Here is a 22,520-nt window from a genome sequence, read left to right on the forward strand (position 1 = left end):
CCTTTAAAACATCATTATGATTTTAACAATTTCCGTACCTCTTTTTTCTTAACTTCTAATCTGTCTGTCTTTAGCCTCTCAAGGGCCAGTAAATATTTGGCTTTTGCTTTCTCAAATGCTTTTGGGGGACAGGAAAACATAATGGAAATAGGCCAAGGACAAACCAATACGTTCATGTTCCAATCCCACTGTACAAGGGAATGCAAATCAAATGCTCACTGTCTCCAAAAATTAGTTTGATACGTAGACAAGTCTTTGACGCATTTGAATTTATCCTACTCTTTGTAATGAACATATTTCAAATATAACCAGGGTTTTACTACTTTCCTCTGGATATCAACATCCTGATCCTTAGAAAACCATGATATGGATAAAACCTAAAGTTGAAAATCACCGAAAGAATAAAATTAAAAACAGGTAAACTTGGTGCTCTGAGGAAATTTTTGGTTGCACATTCTAAAATCTGTGATGTTGTTTAATCCCTAAGCAAGCCAACTAGATTAAATGAGAACTTCTTGAAAAACTGGTACAATTGAAGTTTTATTTCTTACAATGAACAGATACCCAGTCTGCATTGCTTCCCTAAACCTGTTTTCAAAGAAAACCAGTATATTTGGCTCTATCTGAAGTACTGGGGTCTGATTTTGTTATTTGAGTATCTAGCTCAAGGTGGAGGTGGGGTGGAGAGGGAGGAGCCCTGTTGCTGATATTATTTATAGTTCAGTCTTTGGGAGATATGAGGATATATAGCAAAGGACTTAAGTGTAAGGCATTAACAGTATTTTTTTCCCATAGCAAAGCAATAATAGTGGAGTGAAAAGTTAATGCTAAAGGCTGAACTCTGAATACTCAAGTATTCTACTCAGCATTGGTGAAAACAGTGATGTTGTATCTTCTTAAATTCTTAATTTTCTTGGAAGTTCATAGGTGTTAGGCAGAAATGAGGAGTGCAGATCTAAGTTGGTAAGTAGAAATGGAGAAACAACAGTTTCAGGTTGAATCATCCATAATTATAACTTAAAAGCCGTTCTGAATTAGTCATTGTAATTTACAGTCCATGGTTCTATTAAGGCACACCAGAGTGAATGTTTCTTTTTCACATAGCATTTCATATTTCTAGAACTTGCATGACCTAAACTAGATTGCCTTATTTTTTTGAAATTCATTTTTCCCTTCACAGGTGATGTCATTTGTTCCATATTAGATACTGACTTTCATAATAAAAGTACTTATCTGAAGAGTTTATTTGTTGAAAACACATTTGCAGACCCATTTTCCTCACTTCTAGTCATTTCCTGGATCTTACATACCAGTTATTTTTAAGTTTTACTCTTTCCAGAAAAATAGTAAAATAGTTCTTATGTGAAAATCTTTAAGCATGTGAAACAGAACATCAATTAGCTGAGCCAGAATGAATCCATAGAGCCAGAAGCAAAACAGAACTAAGAGAGGAAAGTCTATTAGGTGCAGTTAATCAGCTACATATAGTATCTGGAATACTTGAACACTAAGAAACTGGAAGATTTCTATAAAATGGCATTCCACCAGTTGGTCATGATCAAGCTTATTGTTCCCATAAGTTGCAAAGATATATATCCGATTGTAGTGATTGTGTGTCACGGCATGATACCAGCAAAAGAATTCCAAAATTTCTATGGAGATTAGGTTAAAAGACTCAATTTCCTTTTCTTTAAGTGGAGTATTTCTGATAACCTTTTCCTTTTTTAGCAAATTATCTTAGGTGTATGGTGAGTTGACTTTTGTCAATATATCTATAAATACAAATGCATGCATACACACTCTAACCTATTCCTTTTTTCCATTTATAAGAATTGAGAAGAAAGACATAAATAGTGACCAGGATGTGCATGTGGGCATGGAGAGTGATCACATTACCAAAGGAAAACAATTGCATGAGTATTGTTTGTATCTCTGATGCATGATCTCCTGCTTGGTAACTTATAAAGACTTGACCTGACTATACACCCTTTGATAAGGAGGAAGGCTGCTACTTCATTCACATGTGCCTATTGAATTTGACAGTCAACCCACAATTCACTTTTTTTCAATTCAATCAATATTACATGATATGCCAGTTGCCTATGCACGACAAGTGCAGAACATGCAAAAATGAAAATACTTAAAGAGTTTAGATTGCAGTGGAAAGGATAGAAAATGTTAACATATTCTGTGTTATAGTAGAGCGAATTGTAAAGTGTTCTAAGAAATCTACAAATACTTGTGGTTTTATGAAGCAGGGAGATGCAAATGCCTTTTTGGGAGAGTAGACTGTAAAAGCTGTTACTCAGGCAATGGCTTATGAGTTAGGTCTGACTAGTGGAAGTAAGAGAAAGGGCAGTTCAGATGGGGAAAAGTATGTGGTAGAGGTGTGGACAATAGGGCTTTGTGGGAAGGGCTGGAGACTCTAGTATCTAGGAAAGAAGATAAATAATAGCTGGAGAGCAGGATTTGGAGAACTTTGCTGAAGCTTTTGAGTCTGTTCTAAATGTAGGTAACAATCCTCAAAGATTTTGAGCAAGAGAGTAACAAGAGTCAAAGCTGTACAATAGGATAATTAATCTCATCTCAAATACAAAGGATGAAGATGAGGTGAATGGGATCTGAACCTCGAACCCATCAATCACCAGTTGTTTGTATGACAAGCAATTACTGAGCATCAATTTATTCTGAAGGCTAACCAGGATCAATAGTGTTTGGAACTGCATGAGTTTCTTAGAGCTACCATGACAAAATATAAATGGGCGGTTAAAAATAAATTTATTGTCACAGTTTGAACGTTATCACCAGGGCCATGTTTCCTCCAAAACCCCTAGAGAAGGTTCCTTCCTTGCCTCTTCCAGTTCTAGTAGCCCCATGCATTCATTGGCTTGCAGCAATAAGACTCCAGTTTCTGCCTGTTTTCCCATGGTTATCTTCCCCTGATGTCTGTGTCTTTCCTCTTATAAGAGTACTATTCATATTGGTTTAAGCCCATCCTAATGGCTTCCTCTTGATCACCGCTACAATGACCTATTTACAAATAAGGTCACCTTCACATAAGAGACTAGAACTTCACCACTTAAGGGAGACATAATTCAACCTATAACAAGGGTGGACAGTGGAGCATAATGGGAAAGGCAGTGCCAAGACAGGGCTGATCAATGATCAGTGGGGAATCCCTCTCATTATGTGTTTATATCTTATTATAGCAACTATTAGACTGAAATTCTCCCAAAAGGAAAATGTTATTAGCAAGCAAGAAAAAGCAAGCCTGTCATGCAGATATTCATAAGTGCAGAGGCATCTCCACTTTGTCTTACACATTTTGATAAGCATTTCACATGAAAGGTTAATTCTAATGATGGATGCAATGGTAATCTGATAGAAGGTTGGGCAAACATCTAGTCAGGCCAGGAAATAAAGGCCTCTCTTTGTAGGTGGTACAAAGGAACAGGGGAACAAGGTGAGCGGGGATAGGGGACTGATGATGGAGTTGGGTGGGTGGGGAGAAAGAATGCTAAACATAGCTCTAGAATCAAGACTCCTGTATCTTCTGCCTCATGCAGAGATAGTGAGCCCTACCAAATCTTATTTCATCAATGAAAAACTTCTGGCATAATTTATAGTAATCTGTGTAACTCAGGTAATGGTATTTATTTATTTATTTATTTATTTTTCAGGTAATGGTGTTTAAACCATTTGCTGTAGCTACCAAATAGGTTATGAGTTTAAGATATGAGAGCAAAGCAGCCCAAATAAAAAAAATAACTTATGCACCTATAGACATGACACAGTTTACCCTAAAATATTTTAAAGCAATTGCCAAACAGGCAATATATATCCTGTTCAAGATAATCTTATAAACAGTTGGGGGTGAGTGTGGTTCTTCAGTGAAGATTGAGGTCAAAACTATGGAAGAACAGATGAGTCTATGAGGTAGGAGCAGAGAGCTGAAGACGCACGCTGAAGGGAATCTACCTCTGTGAATAGAGTGTAGGAAGAAGAGCGGGCAAGGAGCCTGGGGAGGAATGATGAGGGCAGTAGATGGAAAAGTAGGAAGTAGAGGAAGAGTAAGTTTCAGGAACCTGAATGGTCAAGAATGGTCAAGAATGCCAAGCAATCAGAAGGGCAGATGCTTGTGGATTGGGAAACGGTCCCTGGAGTTGATGAGAAGGAAGATACTCATGACCTTGCAGAGAATTTGCTATTAGGATGGGAGTCCCACGGTCCAAAGAGTCTACATGGGTGAATGGAATCAAGGGCAGGCAGGCAAACGACATGCAGAGGGCAGATCTGCAGGGAAATGGAAGATTTTTGTCATATCTGTCCTTTTTGATGAACGGGTTGCTGCTAGATGTGAGAATCGGCTGGGCTTATGTGACAGTGTGGATTCAGAATTAAAAGGAACACAGTTTTTGAGAAGTCTAGCGTCAGGTAAGGGAGCCTGTTTGGACATTGGGAATACCATTAACTCATCTGGGTTTCGAAACTCACTCTGAATGCCATAGACAGTTGACTGTGATGTTGATTACAATGAAACTACCATGTATGTTATATATCTTTATTTTTTTTGAGCCACACAATTGTTTTAAAATATAATTGTTCAATAAATACTAATTAAATTTCCTCTTGAAAGATGGAGTCCTAGTTCCCACTGCCGAGCTAAATCTTAAAATTTTTGAAGAAATGGTAAACTGATTTAGCTTGATATGTAAGATAGGAGAATAGTCTTTGGGGAAATAGGTTTTGTTTTCTTGAGAGGAGGAGCGGGGTGGATTATTTTGATTACCAAAGTGCGGTTCTTTATGATACTTACAAATGTGGTAAAAAATATTCAGTAGCTAAAGTGTATGAAATAAGGTGGCAAGTGCTGTTAATGGGAAAAATAACATAGGACATTTTAGCCTGGATAGGAGAGGATTATATCACATTATATCTTCTTGACCAGGATAGTTGAGATCAATAGTATTTCCTATTTTTTAAGAGACTACCCCAAGTAAAGATATGTATGCTATGTGCAGTAACCCTAAAGTACATTCTATCTATGCATACCTTTTGTATTTATACATAATTCTAACACATTATTCCCCTTGCCTTTATCCTAAAGTGTCACATGTTTGCTCCATTATGTAGATTTTTAATTTGTAAGATACATTGTTGCTTGTAGAAGTAGACTGACCTTTGATTGTAAATGTTTTTTTTTTTTTTTTGATTGCTTGTATCTGTTTGTACTTTGCACATTTATTACACCTTTTGATCCAGGCTGAACAGTTTATTATAGAGGAGTTCAAGAGTTCAAGAGTGATGATTTCTACACAACTTCCTTAGAATTATTTTCTCAAATTTCAATGGTATTAAAGAACAAAATGAACCTTATGGTTATTAATAATAGCGATTTATATCTGCATAGAACTTTACACTTGCCATTTCCTCAAAACATTTTATTTGACCTTTTAAATATCCATGTGAAAAAAAATACATGAGATATACACAAGGATTTCTGTTGACTTTGTTTTAGCAGTAAGGAGACAGGGTCCCTGGGAGTGTCAGTGTTATGATTAATGTTCCACCCGAGTCCTTGCTACTTATCCTATGTATGTGGAGAGCGTATTTGTTGCCTCCTGCCAAGATATGTGCCATCCACTTAATGTGGTATTTTTCTTTTTGTTTAAATGGCTTGTAGACACATGATACCAGTCATATGCCATTCTCCCTGTGTGTCCTCAGATCTTCCAATTCTTTTTTTTTTTTTTAATCTTCCAATTTTGAGTCTCTGTCCAAGTTGCCAGTCTCTTAAGGATACCAGTCATTGGATTAGAGCTCACTCTACTGCAGTATGACCCGTTTTAATTTGATTGTATCTGCAAAAACCCTGTTTCCAAATAAAGTCACATTCCGAGTTTCTGGATAGATGTGCATTTTTGAGGAGGCACTAACCTAGTACATTAAAATCACATTAAATTTGTTTGAGCATTAAAATTATTTTGGTATTTCGATTATGTGAGCTTTGAAAGGGTTTGTCCTTAGATGATTTACGGGGCCCAGCAGTGAGTAGCAATGTATCAAGGCTACCACGACTATGAGAATTATTAACACAGTCCTAATCCTCTAAGGATGGTATCCTTCTTCCACCTCATTCCCTTTAATCAGGGTCTGCAGTATATTGTCAAGAAGAAAAATTTATTTAGTCTTCATGTATACCTCTAATGACTAATAATAATCCTCAGGGGCAATTTAACCTTGAAGTATATTTAGGATAAAATTACTTTTTGAAGACAAAAAATTATCAGCACCAACCTTCTTGTTCAAGGAGAAAAAATGTTTATAATATCATGGAGACCTGAAGCCATGTCCTCTTATTTTTCCTCTGTCTTCCCTGAATGTTCCTCTGGACCAGTGTGGAGAGAATTAGGTCCAGTTACTAAGCTGTTCATTCTGTGATGGCGACAGATAGAACTCATCAAAGCTTTAAAATTTTGAGACTTATATGGCTATTGTATTCTTTGGCAGTTGTTTCTCCACCATTAATGAAGAAAAGCAACAGAAAGGTCTATGGTCCTCCTAACATGTAACCACTTATGGGTTGAGGGTAGAGGTGGTTGAGTTTTCAAGTTGCCTAAGTGATAATCTTGGACTGAGGTATTCATTGGCCACAACCCCTGGACTGGCTGCCTTTCTGAGGTGTAGTGAATCTATTTGCATTGCGGTGAAAGCTACCTCTAGTGCATGACCAATTGATGGTAGGTCATCGGCATCATTTTTATGACTACATCAATAACATATTGTAATTGGAGAACATTAAAACAAATGTCCCTCTGCAGGGGGCTCCATTCACCGAGTTCTGGAAGTTAATGATGCCTTATTGAAGGAGCATCGCATGAAGCTCTTGGCATATGCCTGGTGGTGGTACGTAATTTCATAGTTCACAAACCATAATGATTTCGTTTCCTCAGAGGTATATTCATCTGTCTGTGTCTAGTATTGATCCTTTTCTACTATGTACTAATTCAGAGGTTATATAATTATTTATACAAGCCAGAAAATGACCGAGAAGGGAAAGCTAATACAAGGTGGATGATTCAAGCAATCTTCTCATTGGTGTTGTTCTATTGAGAAATAATTGACATATGTCACTATGAAAGTTGAAGGCAAATAGCATGGTTATTTGATTTACATATGTTGTGAAATGACCACAGTAGTTTCAACTAACGTGCATATTTTCATATAGATACTATGAAAAGAAAAATTCTTGTGATGAGAACTCTTAGGATTTACCTTTACAAGTTTCATATGTTATTATACAGCAATGTTAACTCTAGTCATGTATATTATATCTCTCATACTTCTTTATCTTTTAACTGGAAGTTTGTACCTTTTTTCCATTTCCTCTTCCCTCTGCCCTCCACATCTGACAACCACAAATCTCATACATTTTTCTGTGAGGTTTTTAAGATTCTGCATATGAGTGAGATCATAACAGTATGCCTTCCTCTGACTTATTTTACTTAGTATAATGCCTTGGACAGTGATCCATGTTGTTATAAATGGTAGAATTTCCTCTTTTTATGGCTGAATATTAATATATATATATATCTATTATATATATATATATATATATACATATATATATATATCCCACAACTTCATTTTTCATCCATCAATGGACATCGAGGTTGTTTCCACATCTTGGCTCTTGTAATAATTAAGAATCATCTAAATAAATTTATAATGAAATTTACTGTTTGAAAATCTGGGTGCAGATTTACTTTTTTTTTTTTTAAAGATTTATTTATTTATTTATTTATTTATTTATTTATTTATTATAGACACACAGAGAGAGAGAGGCAGAGACGCAGGCAGAGGGAGAAGCAGGCTCCATGCTGGGAGCCTGATGCGGAACTCGATCCTGGGACTCCAGGATCACGCCCTGGGCCAAAGGCAGGCACCAAAACGCTGAGCCACCCAGGGATCCCTGCAGATTTACTTTTTAAAATACTTTCTATCAGCTTCTCTGATCAATGGATTTCTTCACAGACACATGACAGATTATCAATAAGCATCTGTGCTAGGTACCCTGCTGGACACAAAGGTGAAATTTCTATAATTTTGCCATCCAGGACCTTACAGTCTAACTGAACAGATGAGTCATGCAGTCTCCATATCCAGTAGCTCCAGTAAGTGTCAATGTATAGATGTTGAAATTAATTAAAACTATAATTTAGTGGAGGGTGTCAAAGAACCATAATAAAGACAGAGAAACTGCTATTGGTGTTCAGGGAGAAAGAAAAATAGCTCTTGAAATGTTGGCCTGAATTGGAAAATTTAAGCCTTCCATCCCCCACCCACATTTCTCTCTCCCCATTATTCTTGAAATGTTTACTTCCCTTTATTTAAAGGATAAAATACTCTCCCCGTTTGCATTCTGCCTACCTACTACTTTTTAATCTTTTTGGGGTCTGTTTTATTTGACAATTGTGGTTCTCTGGCTCCTGCTTCTTCTGATACCATATGTGCTTAAAAGTCTAAATCCTGTATGACTTCATTTATAGGACATTCTGGAAAAAAGCGTAACTATAGGGACAAGAGACAGATCAGTGTTTACCAATGGCTTAGGCTGGGGAGAGCGGTGATTGACTGCGGAGGGATGATGGAGATTTGTGGGGTGTTGGGGCTGTTCTAGATCTAAATTGTGATGGTTATACTACTGTGTACTGGCTAATGTTCTTGCAACTGTACATCTAGAAAGAATGAATCTCTCCCTGTGTGCATCTTATCTGAATCAATCTGACTTCCATTCACCTCAAATCCCTGCTCTCCTTTGCATGGGTTTTTGTTTTTGTTTTTTCCCCCTTTACCACCACTCTTGTTAGTTTTGCATTGAGTAGCTTCTGACTAAAATTAGAAACTGATTTTGAGACTCTGGACTACAGAATTATAATTACTCAAGCATATGCTATGTGTAGGGGTCCACATTTATAACCCCAAATGGAGATGCCTAAGACAGGAAGTACCTTTCAAACACCTCCGCTCTGGGTATCTAAATATGTATCACGGGATGCACATACAATCTACAAAATTACATTTTATACTGTCTGTCATTTTAGAACACTTAAGATGAAAAATCAGCTGGCTTTTTTCAGACATAAAAACGTTGAGTTACCATGCCAGGTTAACTCACAGCTAAGGGATTTCAGCCATATTTTTCACAACCAGTGACATTGAGGGAGAAGGGGTCTAGCCCTCCGTGGAAATTCAATGTTTAAAAATAAAGCCCAATGTTTTGTTCTTTTGCTGGAAACCAGTCAAAGAGGGAGATCTTGCTTTTTGCTTCTTTGATGTGATCTGGATATATGCTCGTAGATCAAGGGCTTTTCTGAATTGTAAGCGCTCAATTCTATTTTACACGTTTTGTATTTTAAAGGAGCTGTGGAAATCTTTTTCTTCTTTCCAAGGAGAACGTTCTCCCTTCTAAGGGGCATCATTGACCATTGAATGAGCTTTGGATTAGAATTCCAAACATGCATGTCTTTGTCTCAGCTCAGCCATGAGCTTAGCTATGAGGTATTGGGGAGGTTGTAGAGACCAGCACTGCCTGTGCCTAGTTTTCGTTTGGTTGGTAGACCAGCAGGAGGTAGGACCATATAACCTCTGCGAGTGTCTCCTTGAACTGAAATACATTTGTCAGGGCTTCTCTATATCCTATCATACTGTAAATTTTCATGGCCACAGACTCCCTCCTTAAATCCCATTCTTTTACCGTACACACTTTTCCACCAGAAGAGCCTGTGTTTGTCCCTAATGCGTTCTTCTGTCCTGAATGTAGTGTCATTTTCTGACCTCTGTGGCTCTTCTCACCTAGGCAGCTACCATGTGTTGCAACTAAATACATCAGATATACTAGCAAGCTCCCAGCTTTTCAAAGTGTACTTCAGCATCTTGGCACGCTGGCTTTCAGAGTTAACTGAGACTTTATAATTTAGAACACAAGGTTTTAAAGGATGAAAGTGCTTTCTAACTCAACGTGAAATTTGTGTGTGTGTGTGCGTATAATTTTATTTATTTTTATTTTTACTATTTATTTTTTAAGATTTTATTTATTTATTTATGACAGTCACAGAGAAAGAGGCAGACACAGGCAGAGGGAGAAGCAGGCTCCCCACGGGGAGCCCAACATGGGACTTGATCCCGGGACCCTGTAATCATGACCTGAGCCAAAGGCAGATGTTCAACCACTGAGCCACCCAGGAGCCCCTAAATTATATATTTTTTAATGTTTTCTGAATCGTGATGTCATTTGCCTATGGAAGTGTCACCTGTCTAGATGCATTTTAGGCAAGGGCTTTTGGTTTATTGGCGAGTGTTTTGGGAATGCTAAAGAACCAGAAAAGGAGACTGAGATCTAGAGCTCCAAAATCCCTATTTCATTAACTATTTGTCATTATGGAGACATCAAATTTGAGAAAACCCAAGCTACTTTATCTCTCATTCCTCTTCTGGTCAGACTGCATTTTTCTGTATGTGTGTGTGATCCCTGCATCAGGGGTAGGTGCCTGTGGGCTGAAGATGCTGTGGGAGCAGAATTCTGTTTTGGGGAAGACAAGAGAGTCAGTCAAGCTGATTCCCTACTGCTCTACTGCCATTCACATATTATTCCAGTATCTCAGTTTCTTTTCCAAGTCTCAAGGTCCCCAGGGAGGCATTCCACACTCTGGCTCATTGAGAGATAGTTTCTCTGTTGTCAGGAAGTTCCTGATAAATGGAGTATCTCCTCTTCTGGCTTGAGGGGGAGCGCAGAACCAAAAGGAGAATTCTCCACAATATTAGTGGTGATCCCACACGCAATGAAGTGGTCTTGGGGAAGTGGGTATTTATGTGGCAATTTGAGAAACTTGAGCTTAGAGCAGAGCAATTAAAAGAAAGAGGAAATGGGGGGAAAAATAGAAGTTTCCGAATTAGTGACTGCATTTATCCTCTACCACTTTCCTAAAGGAACATACCTTGTGGGAGTTTGTCTAAGGGGTGTGAGCTGAGGATACACACCTACCAGGATGCTGGCAAGACACACAGGAACTATGAAATAGCTGGAATATGGTAAATAGAGAAAATTGGCTGGGTAATATTTTGGAAGAAATAGTGTGGGGAGGAAACAAAGAAAGTCAAGCAAGTATATGCTTAAGAACCATACATGCAATGAGATGGTTGATGGGTCTCAGAAAGAAGTCCACTGTGGGGATGGGTCAGGACAGGCATTGGGCAGGAGGGCTGCCCATGAACTTGCTGAATGAAATTCTCTCCTGGAAAGCTGTCCTATGTTTCCATCGTCTTGAAGGAATTTAGATATGGCTGTGATGAATATCACATTCTCTCTACTAAAACCATAAAATGGAAAGAACTCAATGCCAAAGGCTCTGGGGTAAATATTTTTTTGTACTATTAACTATTCCATGATTAGAACCCCACCCCCATGTCTCTTAGGCCAATTATGTATTACACAGTAGGTGATGGCTAAGCAACAGTGAGAAAATTGGCAGAACTACAAGGCTTTCCTTATCTTTTCTTTTGACTATAGCTAAGCTATCCATTTACCAGGTGGGTTTCTGCTGCAACCCTCTCAGAATAAACTCTATACTCTATGGCACATCCTTTCTCCATAATTCTATTTCTCCTTTCAGTTAAATGTTTACTTGGCATCTAATGTGTTTTAGCCTCTCCTCTAGCCAGAGATAAATCTTATGTACCTTTCCTTGACAGTTTCAAACTATCAATTCTCTTAAACATTTATTTAAAAAAAGTCACAATATGTAGCATCTTGAATCTCCATGACATAAAACACATTTATTCACGTGTGAATCCATCATTAATTCTCTCATTTGGTAAACATTTATTGAACATGTCTCAAGTGCCCAGAACTGGTTTGGTGGTAGAAACTCAGTAAGTAGTAGAAGAGAGAAGGTTCTGGGACTCGTGGTGGTGGTTATTCTTGTACTTATGATTGAGGCAAGATTGAAAATGTTGGTTTGGCTTGATATATATGTATGAATGAGAAAGCAAGAGAGCATGTGTTTGAATGGGAGCAATTTTGATTTTCCTTAGTCCATGCACTGGTAATTCATTGGCTTGGCTCAGTGAATCTGTGCCTGGGCAAACATTCACCATTTTCTATGGAGCAGCTCAGACTCTCAGAGCAGGGTATTCCCTTTTTTTAAATGCTAAATTAGGTCTATTAAATAGAAATAGGTTCATAGTTTCTCAATCTTATGGAATGATACTTTACATCATCTGATGTTTCAATTCTATATGTCTCTCTTGAAGCCATCATTGTCTTCTGTCCTTTTGAGATATTTAAATATTAGACATCTCATACTGTAACCTGTACCAGGTATGCCAACATTCAATGTCCTCAGGCCCAGAATTGAGAGAATGTTGGGATTCTGAGGCTGTAAGTGTTCAGAGCATATCATGTGGGCATCTTACTGAACTAGATCCTATGTAAAGAGTAGCAAGATCATGGGTTTGATCATCACGGGGCTTTTAAAATCCCTCCTCTTCTTAATGACTTATTCTTTGACAAGCCTCAGTTCCTGGGTTGGCCATGGGAATAATTCATCAGCTTTGCAAGATTCTTGTGAGAGATAAATAAGAATAACTTTGTGAAGCAACTGATCTAGGATGTTTAAAATTAAAAATCAGTTTGTCAGTTTCTCATAGTAGGTAGGGCTTCAACTGATGGACTCTTTCAGGCTCAAAGTGAATAGAATTATTAATCTGTGGCATATTCATAATGAAGAATATTGCTTTTATTTTACTGTTGAGTGTGTAAGATTAACCTCTAACCTGGAAGAGTTTATACTAGGGAACCGATGCAGAGCATGCATTTGTATTTGAGTCCGGGCATAAAGATGTATAAATCACTTTCATTTTATCTTTAGTCAACATGAAAAGGACCACACATAGAGGATTAAGATGATGGATGAAAAAAAAAAAAAACGTCCTTCAGCATCTTGACTGCTCTTTCTCTCACCAGTTAGATCCATTTCTATTTAAACATTTGGAAGAGGATAGAAGTTGTCATCACTCATCTGTTTTTGGGAAGTAGCTTCACACTAACATCTAGGTGGGTTTGCAAGAAAAACAAGTCTTCCTTCAGAAATGAACCCAGATTATTGCTTCTGCCTTCTACGTAGGCCCCTTAAAACTTGGTTAGCAAAATGAATGCCTCATTGAACCAACAGTGCCAGTGTCCTGTCCAGTGAATTTTCCAATAAACACATGCCATGTCTGGGTCTCAGCCGCCCATGCTGTAAGTCAGACAGAAGATGCAGCCACTTAAGAGTCCAGTAAATGATGTTTTTGTTTTGTTTTGTTTTGTTTTCTTAATGGGCAAAGAAAAATGCCAAAGAGAAATTTCCATATCCTGCCATGATGCTTAATGGGTCAAAATTCTAAATTGGATGTTTTTCCTTCCCTTGCTTGAAGCAACTAAATAAATATGTATGTTTCAGTTACAAACAATGATTTATTAGCCTTTTGGAGTCTTCATTTCCAAGTCCAGGTACCAAAACTTTTTGTTTAAAACCCCATTAAAGAACTCTCTGCTTTTTTTTTTTCCTTTTTAACGTACATAGACTGCTTATAAGATACAATACAGTTGTGCATGACCAGGAAAATACTAGAATTACTGTGGCACAGCAGGAAATTTACAATGCAGGAGATAATCATGCTTGCTTATAGATAATGCATTCAGTGCTTAAAATAGCAGTTTGCCACCCATGTGTCATTTCACACCAGATGGTTGGAAGAGCACAGGACATTTTTTTAATTTTTTTTTTTTTTTACATTAGAAGGCTACGTTTAAAAATCTGTTAATAGCAGCACACCAAAAAAAGGAAAATTTTCTATAATTTAGGATAAGCAAATGTTTGTCAAATTGCCTTCATCTATATCAAGCTCAAAGCTATTTTTATGTATTCGGTAAGTAAAAATATTCTGTTCAATGAAATATCAAAGTTGTGACATTATGCATGAATAATGCAGAATTTTGAGTAAGACCCTTTTTTGAGTCGAGGGCCCAGTTTGAACAGGTAAACTGAGACTTTTGGGACAAATTTCACCTTTGGTTACATTACTGCATTTTTAATTCAGGGGAAAAGTTGCTGTCACTCCAGTGGGAGAGTTCAAGGCAGTACCTGAAGGTAGAACTTACCTACTACTTATTAAGACTGCTCCCACCCAAAGGTTTAAATGTCCTGCCCACTGTAGACTTATAGGAATATCAATTAAACTCCTTAACCTTCAGGATGTTAAAATAGCATCTGAGTGAAAATACAGGATTCTGAAAACACAAGCGTTGCTCTCTGGGCTCTGTACATCTAACTGTGAATAATGCAGAGTGTTGGCAGGAGGACATGTGAAATCCACGTTCCTTACCTCATGGCCTGGAAAAGTGGTTCTCGCAGGACTTCTGGCAATACCTGGAAGCATTTTTGTCACCCGCAGGGCAGGAGGAGGTGCTGACTACTGTCTTACAAGTAGAAATCAAGCATGCTTCTAGACATCCTGCAAAGCACCAGACAGACTCCCTTAAGGAAGAATTAGTTCCTAGGGTGGGGAAGTAGGGAGATTCCTGGTATGTCTCTGTGTGTACTGGCTTATTAGTCAGTCCTTTTTCCCTGGAGGGCCAGATCACGTGTGGCCCCCTTCCTGTCAATTCCTATGTCAAAGACCATATTCTCAGTGTAATGGCATTTGGCCTTTGGGAACTTTGAGAGGTAATTAGGTGATGAAGATGGAGCCCTCATGAAGGACATTAGTGCCCTCATAAGAGACACAAGTAAGATATTTCCCTCTGCTGCGTGAACACACAGCAAGCAGACAGTCATGTGAACCTCGGGAAGTGAGCCCTCGCCCAGAACAACTCTGCTGCCATCTTGGTCTTGGACTTCCAGCTTCCAGAACCATGAGAAACAGATGTTTGTTGAAGCCACTCAGTCCACGGTACTTGGTTCTAGCAACCAAGCTGACAAGACTGTCCATGACTGATACAATCCCAAATATCAATGATGCAAAGGTTGTCCCGGACGTAGGAACAAAAATACACCTACTGGCTGCAAGAAGATGGTGGAGCCCCAGGCAGACTTCGTAGTCCTGCAGCAGTTATGCCCACTCAGGATCTCCAGAACCTTCCACGAACCACAGAGATGGTCTTCCTACTTGTGATTTGCTGTGCTCTGTTTAAAGATCCAGGAACCTGCCAGGATCTGGCTGTTCATGGTTGAGGACCTGGACTGCCCCCACCCTCCCCCACTCCCCCAACCCCCCATCCCCAGGCCTGGTGAGGCACAGATCTCCCTCCTCCCCAGTGAGCACCTTCTCTTTTCTTTAGGGAAAGTAACTGAGCAGGAGGAGCTCAACTCAGATCTCCCCCTTTCTTCTTCTCTGTTTAATGAATGCTAGGGCTCCTGTTCCCACACCCTGAGCCACCTGCTCCCATTGTCTCCCTCACGGTCTAATGTGGCTTCCAGATTTTGCTTTGTGTATCTTTCTAGAGCGAAGGTGATAAAGCTCTTTATCCTTAAAGTGTGGCCTTTTGGCATCCTCCACTGACTTTTTTTTTTTTAACAGCAAAACCACACACACAACCTATAACGTTTGAAAATGAAGGGACATTATCTGGCAGCTGTGAACTTTAAATTGATGGTGCATAGATGCCCCATCCCCGGGATGAGCTGCGACGCGCGTCCTCCTCCTCGGTGAGACGCTTTTCTCCCCGGCCTGTGCCATCCCCTTACCACTCCCGCACGTTTCTTGCAGCTGTACTTTACGGGTGACAGACGTTTATGCTTCATTGCTCCGGGGGAGCTACAAACAAGAAAACCAGACTCATTTATCAAGAGGATTGAATGTGGGCACCTGGGCGGCTCAGGTCGTCAGCCAGGGTCCCGGGATAGAGTCCCGTGTTAGGTGCAACCTTGAGGCACCTGCCTCTCCCTCTGCCTACGTCTCTGCCTCTCTCTGTGTCTCTCATGAATAAATACATAAGACCTTAAAAAAAAAAAAAAAAAGAGGCTTGAATGCTGAATATGCAGCAAGGGACCCAGAGTGACTTTGGAGGGCACAGAGAGCCACCCTGGGGCTGGTGTCCTCTAGGTGGGAGCTTGCTGGCTCAGCAGCAGCTTCGGGGGCGGGGGTGAGGGAGGCAGGGTAAGGGTGTTTTGTGAGAGCAAAAATAAAGTATTGATATTGTTTTATTTAGTTTTGTTTTTTAAAAAACACGGTTCCCCAAAGGCTTGAGGCAAGCAGGATGGGTGAAAATGCCTCACTGTGCGTGGAGCCCGTGATATGCAGACAGCCACAGGGCTGGTCCAGGAAGCACACTGCTCCCCTTCCAGCTGCCTGAGCATCCCCTGTGTGCAGGGCTGGGTCTGCTGTGGCAAGGCTTTCTGTGTCAAAAACGGGCCAGTCCCTGGCTAACCAGGATAGCTGGTCACCCTATAGTTTTCCTCACTTGGGGTCAGAGGAGGCTTCTATTTGAGTTTGCATTAGATCAAAGATAGTCTCAAAGCAAGATAGCTTTAGGGTAAACAGATTTCGTGGAATGCCTCCATGAGACCCTGGGGACAACAATAATAAGTTTTAAAAACTACCATCACTATCGCTTGAGCAGTTACAGCTTGCTCCTAGGGGCAGAACCTCTGCATCCCTTAGCATAGGGCTTAGAAAAAGTTAGGGAAGGCAAATACCCTTTGTGTTTTGAAGGGGAGAGGAAAAAAAATCACTTACAAGAGATGTAAGCTCGTGTTAATTGGTGGTGATGTGTGCATTTGGTTTCCATTCCTTGAGTCCTGTTAAAACACAGACACAAACACACACACATGTGTGCACATACACAACTGGCAAGCACAGAGTAACAAGTGCAGTTGAAGGAGGGAAGTGGCCAGAACATATTGTTTTGCTTTTAAAAGATAAATCAATATGCATGGGAAAGGAGCAGAGGGTCAGCAGGAGGGTAATCTAGTTAAAGGTGGAATAATATTAGCCCGACTGCCCAGCTATGCATCCTTTCTAGAAACAGAACATGCCACAGCTGCTCCAAGGCCCAAGCAGGAGATTAATAAGGCAGAAATCACAATAGCATATGTGCATTGCTCTACAGTTTGCAAAGTACTTTCACCTACTTTTTCCTCATTGGTCCTCACAAAATACCCTTAGAAGAGGGCAGAGCAAAGACGGTAACCTCATTCGGAGAAATGGGGACACCAGCAGGGCAAGGGTAAGTGACCTGCTGACAATGACATAATTAAGTAGAACCAGAATGGAGTCCCTGGTCTTCCAGCTTCTATGATCCAAGGAGTTTGTCTGACTTCTTAAAGGTTGTAAGGTGAACACCAAACCATAGAAGAGCCTTAGCATTTGAACCTTCTTCTTCTTCATTAAAAATTTTATTTATTTATTCATGGGAAACACACACAGAGAGAGAGAGAGAGAGAGAGAGAGAGGCAGAGACATAGGCAGAAACATAGGCAGAGGGAGAAGCAGGGTCCCTGTGGGGAGCCTGATGTGGGATGTGATCCCAGGACCCAGGGATCACATCCAAAGGCAGATGCTCAACCACTGAGCCACTCAGGCGCCCCGCATTTGAACCTTGTTGACCTATGGCTCTATTTTCTGAGGTTAAGGTATAAAAATAAGGAAAAAGGTAGGCTCAGATAGGAAAAAAGGACCATAGTTTAAAATTGACAACAAGCACTGCCAGGTCCTGGTTGAAGCAATTATTCAATCTCTTTACATTCTACTTTCCTTGTTTGAAAAAAATATCCATAATGATGGCTTCCGAAACGGTGATAGAATTAAATGAGACACGGTGGGTACAGTGCCCAATTCAGCACTCCAAACATGGTTAACTGTTAGTGTTCCTACCAGGATTACTAATGATAATATGACAAAGATAAGTGTGGACAAGTTAGGTAGAAGCAGCTGCCATGGTAACAAGAGAAGCCTGGCATCCCCTGCTGTAGAGTATGGCTTTCTCCAGAGCTGATCCTATTAACAGGCAACATTCCTGTGTGACCTGAGCAGTTGCCTCAAAGAAGAAAGAATCCAACTTTCCCGTGTGGCATTTAATTTACCCGATAAGGAAACGTCAGAGACTTTGAAGGCAAAAGGTCAGAACAGCAGGGCCAATAGGTTCGGGTGACCATGACACTAATATGACTGGCTGTCGTTGTCACATTCAGATGAGCCCTGTAATGAAAATGGCTTTGTCAGACGAGATGCCGAGTTGAAAGTTAGCCATGGGATAAAATTAAATTGAGTCACTCATCAGCTTAGGAAAATGTTCCTTGTCTCCTTTATTCTATGTTGAATCTGAATGTGGGTGGCAATAATCTCACATAGGTTCCTTCAAAAAGGATCTATTTTAGATAAATTAACACTAAAGAGCCTTTGCTTGCTTTTAATGTCATTCAGCCCTGACACCACCGTAACGGACAATCAGGACTACTTTTCATCACTACTAGTCATCAAATGTATTTACCTCTGCTACCCCATTGCCTTCAAAGTCATGTAAAATTCTAGGGACAGAAGGTGACTCAGAAGGTTAATGGTCAGTCTAATTCATTCAAGAAAAATGGTTGGCTCTGCGAATATGAATAAGTCCCCAAATTTCTAGAGAGAATTTGTTGAGGTGCATTTTGTTAGCAAATTTCAGAAAAGTCTACTGTATGTAGCATTTTGTATTAGGAAATCTGTTTACTTAAGGGAACTTTTAAGACATCAATCAAAAATCAAATCCAGTGTTAACTCGATGGAGGGGAGAGCTCCTTACAGTGTGGATAGCAAGTCATCACATTGTACACTTGAAATATCTTATGATTTTACTTGTCAATTATACCTCAAAGTTGGGGGACAAACTTTCAAAAAACATTCAGCCACAGGACATTAATAACACTAAAAAAAAAATGCTGTAAACCTAGATTTTCACCGTTTACCTTTATTTCTCCTTTTATTCCTTCCATAGAATTTTTTTCCTCCCCGGCTAAATGACTTTGTTTCTTTTTGCAAACTTTCAAGGCCTGTGCTTCAGAACCTCTGAGCATATAAAAGCTTTATCCCTGCAATCTTACCTGAGTTTTGATTTTCTTTCTTTCTTTCGTTGGTTGGTTGGTTTTAATTGGATTTTCTACTCCATCTCCCTAAAATTGCAGTGTCTCCATACTTTGTTGGCATGTCATTTGCAAACTGACTTGCAGGTCTTCAATCTGACCCGTTATGGATCCTCTGTCTGCTGTAGCCAGTGAAAGGTAGGTATTGGGGCCAGATTGGTATAGTTGCAATCCAGGCTCCCAGCAGCTGGTGACCTTTGACAAGTGACCCAATTGATCTCATCTACATTTTAGTGGACTGATTGCATCTAGGACTCATTCTTAAGCCCACCCTCTTGCAACACTCTTGGAAAGGTAACCTTGCCTTATCTGTCCACTCTGGCTCTGGGTCTGGCCAGGTGACTGTCTGGGGCTAATGGAATGCCAGCAGAAACTAGAAAAAGCACCCAATCATTCTTGCACTCCTGCCCTCTGCCATTGACACACAGAGGACATCCCTGAGGCAACCTGCTGAAGACTAGAATGTGTGGATCCCATGTGAGTTGCTCCAGATCTGGCTGAGGCTATATTACAACAGCCATCAGCTAGCCCCTCACCAAACACAGGTGACTGACTTACTAGCATTTGGCCATACACACCTGAGCAGGTGCAGCCGAAGTATGTGGGGCAGGGCGGGGAGTGGTGGTGGCAGGCAGGCCAGATCGGATCAGTGTAACATTGAATACTCTTGAGCACATAATTATTGTTCTATGCCACTGAGATTTCGTGGATGTTCATATGCAGCGTTCTTGTAGCAACGATTAAAAGAATCACCTAAGTTTTTCATCTTTAATTAGGCTAAATATTTGCTACTATCTCCAAAGTTACTGTGAAGGTTAAAAGAAAAATGCATAGAAAATACCCTGCTTGGGGCCTGCCACAGAGAACACACCCAGGAAATATTAGTTATTACCATCTGGACACCAGGGACTGCCATGACTCTTTACATTCTTGACTTTACCACATTCTTCTCTTGGACAGATTCCTTCCACTGAACTTATATTTCCTTTTATTAGCAAACAATTATTTTGTTAAGCATGCAACATTTTGTGCCTTAATTTCAGCTATTCTATTCTGTCCTCTCTAAGAAGATTAGGGTAAACTTTTATCTCCTTCTCAATTATAAGTATAGACTTTTATATTCTATTATATGTAACTCTTCTATATCTCTTTATAGATTCTTGATCTTCTCCAATCTGTTCACTTCTTTTCTGTGCTATTTTAAAAGTTTTTCTTCTTTTTTTATTGCAACATCTTTGCTTTTATTTCAGTTTTCACATCCTTTTAACTTGGGCATGTGGAATTTGAGGCTTGCTCTTCTATTTTCTCCTTTCCAGCTTCTTAGGATTAGAACACAAAATGTAAACATAAAACAACCTGTGTAATTGTATCCAGCCCCCTTTTTTCCAATGGCAAATGAACCTCCAGTGGTCAGGCTGTTGGCAACTTTAAGAACCAGGACAGGAGCCCAAACACTGAAATTCGTGTACAAAAACCATTTGCCACACACAGGAATCAGCTCCTATGAAGCCCACACATTTTTTTTTTTCTCCAGGGACAGAAATATAGTAATCTCAGGCTAGTATCAATTGATAAATGCTGAGTTAGGTATGTGACTTACACATTTGCTTTTCTGGTGTGTCCTGACAGCTCCCCTGAGTCATAAGATAGATGCAAATGAGGGGCGAGGGGTCAAGGCAGCGGAGCACTGCCTTAAATAGATACCTTATCAGGATGAGAAGTAATAGCTGCTGGCAGAGCTGGAAATAGAAGGAAAGGCAAATGTTCTGGTGCTTCTCAGTAGGAGGTGGTTATTCTCTTATGGTATCTGTGGGTGTAAATTAGGTAAACTCACATAGAAACTTATTTTGATAACAATAACTCCAGTATGGAGACAGTGAAATTGCTTCCTGGATATTCTGTTGACCAAGCCAGGGAAATATATAATGCAGTTTAGAATTTTTAAAATTAAAACTGACAAATGGCATCAAACTGGAAAATTGACTCTTTGGGGTTATGTCTTCTCTTGACGATATTAGATATTCAGGTCTTATAAAATAGCTTTTGCTGGTAGAAAACACTTTATATATTGATTTCTTATTCTCCTAATCAATAACTAGAATAGGCTGATTTTCTGTTTTGGATTCATCTATCCAATTTTTCAGCAATACCATCTTCATCAACTTTAGGCATTATGCTAGGCATCAGGAAGGCAAAATCTGGTAAAACACTGTGTACTCTTTCTATGTACATATCAATGGTGGTTGGCTTTAGGCATGTCAAGAAATAAGCATAGCAAAGTATCATAGGAGCTGTGATAGAAACAAGGATATAGTGGGTATCCAAAGAAGACAGAGATTCACTAGGAGTAGAGGGGCTTTCCCTGCCCATTGGTGATGAGTGAACAGATGTTGCAGGTGGATGTGGTTGACCAAAGGCATTCTTGGAAGAAGGAGTGATGTGAGCAAAGGTGTAGAACACATAGGGCAAGAAGCCTGAATGACAGTTGGAACTGGAAACTCCCCAACATGTAACAACAGTGTGATTACAGGTAGGATGGCAGAGACAAAACAGGGTAGCTGGTACACAGAGGGTTTTGGAAGCCACAGAGAGAAGTTTGTATCTGCCCTGATCAGACCTGTGTTTGGAAAGGTTACTTTTGTAGCAGGCAGAGAATGGGGTAAGGAGGAATGAGTCAGCAAGACAGGTGAGAGGCCAATTCCTTAGGCCAGTTCTTCACCATTCCTTGCTTAATTAAGATAGTAGGAGAGTAAGTGCTCTTTCATGACTCATTTGGATGAATAATCAAGAGCATCTAAAGTATACATGGCAGTGCTGGGTGCTGTAGGGGGTATGAAGAGGATGGCCCAATCTCTGCCATCAGTAAGGTTGCAGGCTGGCAGGAAAGACACTGTTACCACCACAAAGATGGCATTGGGATGATGTGCAAGCGACATAAAGAGAAGTAGTATGAACAGTTAAAAGCACTCAGGAGAAAGTGAACACATGCTGTTGGGTCAACCATAAAATGATTTGTGAGTAGTGTAGGATTTCTGACTGTCCTTGTAAAACAGCTTTTTTTTTTTTTTTAAGGGAAATTGTGGAGGAGGACTCACCAACTGAAGTGACAGCATGAGTAAAAGGCATTGGGCCATATGCACAGACCATTTTTGATGAGCAATAAGCAGCCATGTTGGTACTTGTAGAGGAGATGTGTGAAATGAGGCTGGAAAGGGAGGTGGTGCCATATGGCAGAGGCCCTGAAAGGCAAGGGTGAGCAATTGATATGTAATTGGGCTTATGGTAGGGAGGTGCTGATGGCTCTATAAAAAAAGAAAAAAAAATACATAATATGAGCTACCTTTGAGAAAGCTTTATCCA

General features: G+C 39.8%; 1 long non-coding RNA gene across 7 annotated transcripts in view; it reads left to right on the plus strand.

Moving 5' to 3' along the window:
- LOC140607856 (uncharacterized) overlaps window positions 1-22,520 on the plus strand; it is a 160,215-nt gene that overhangs the window by 112,507 nt on the left and 25,188 nt on the right. For 3 of the 7 annotated variants that reach the window (XR_012009772.1, XR_012009769.1, XR_012009773.1), the window contains exon 2: window positions 6,822-6,906. The exons of 2 other annotated variants lie outside the window; for them this stretch is intronic. This is a non-coding gene — a long non-coding RNA (uncharacterized lncRNA). Of the gene's footprint in view, window positions 1-6,821; window positions 6,907-21,602; window positions 21,691-22,232; window positions 22,413-22,520 lie in introns of those variants that run through there. 2 more of the 7 variants (XR_012009770.1, XR_012009775.1) reach the window with 2 other exon arrangements.

Source organism: Canis lupus, chromosome 17, assembly GCF_048164855.1.
Source record: "Canis lupus baileyi chromosome 17, mCanLup2.hap1, whole genome shotgun sequence".
In the NCBI taxonomy this organism is placed as follows: domain Eukaryota; kingdom Metazoa; phylum Chordata; class Mammalia; order Carnivora; family Canidae; genus Canis; species Canis lupus.